Here is a 1044-nt window from a genome sequence, read left to right as displayed (position 1 = left end):
ATCAAAAAATCTATAAGATTTCATAATCTGAAGCTTCCTACTGTTATTTTTTAATTCCTGCTGTTTTTAAAACCACTGTTTTTAAACACTAGCCAAAAAATAAAGAAAAGCTCAGTTTCCTTAAAGCCCTATTGTCAGTTAATATATTTTTCAATTAATGAGCAATGGATTTTTCTGTTTTGTTTTTCAATACTACGACCCAGATCCCTAGGAGGCTGAGAATCCCAGTTTGGAAGCTGCAGTTCTAGGACTAGGCTTCCCAGAAGCTGGGCCTGAGGTGCCTAAAATCTGTGTTTTTAAAAAAGTGATTTTAATGTATCTGTTCAGTTTATAGTTTCCTCTCCTTGGAAAGTTTCTGTGTTTTAGATTCCACTCATTCTTCTCGTGACAATTCAAATGTCATTTCTTAGACTGGAAGGATTTCCTGGTGGTTAAGAGCATGGGCTTTTAAAGCTGACTGCCAGAGTTTCAATCTTGGCTCTGGGTAACCTTGGACAACTTAATCTCTTTATGCTTAGTTTTTTCATTTGTAAAATGGGGGATAATAATACAGTAAAAACTTGCAAAAGCCAGAACCTGTATAAGGCAGAAACCTGTCAGAGAAGGAAAACGCAAATGTTTTCCAGTAACAGAATAGAAAAGTGGTAAGTCTGCACCATGTTAAAGGTGGGAAACTTGTGCGATCTGGAAAAACAAGGCAGTCTGGGCGAGTTCCGGCTTGCATAGGTTTTACTGTAGTACCTATTTTATACGGTTGTTGTGAGGATTAAATAAATTAACACATGTAAAGCAGTAAAGACAGGACTGGCACAGAGTAAGTACTCAATATGTGTTATTACTATTTCTATCATTTTCTTACCTCTTCTGAATTAAACAAGTAGCTCTGTTAGACTTTCGGTTAAGACTCTTTTCCACTTTGTAAAGAAATTACATTTTAAAAGCCTGTCTTCCATACTAGATTACAAGTCCCACAAGACACTGGCTGTGTCTGATTTTTGCATCCTTAGGGCCCACAAGTGTCTGGCATAGGGTGGATGCTAAATT

At 36.9% G+C, this 1044-nt stretch overlaps 1 protein-coding gene across 1 annotated transcript in view; it reads right to left on the bottom strand.

Annotated features, from left to right (window-relative positions):
* Positions 1-1044, bottom strand: part of MTERF3 (mitochondrial transcription termination factor 3) — a 23053-nt gene that overhangs the window by 865 nt on the left and 21144 nt on the right. The window lies entirely within an intron of this gene.

Source organism: Trichechus manatus, unplaced genomic scaffold (genome assembly GCF_000243295.1).
Source record: "Trichechus manatus latirostris isolate Lorelei unplaced genomic scaffold, TriManLat1.0 scaffold00009, whole genome shotgun sequence".
In the NCBI taxonomy this organism is placed as follows: domain Eukaryota; kingdom Metazoa; phylum Chordata; class Mammalia; order Sirenia; family Trichechidae; genus Trichechus; species Trichechus manatus.
Note: the sequence above shows the minus strand (reverse complement) of the source record. Positions and strands in the feature narration are given on the sequence as shown.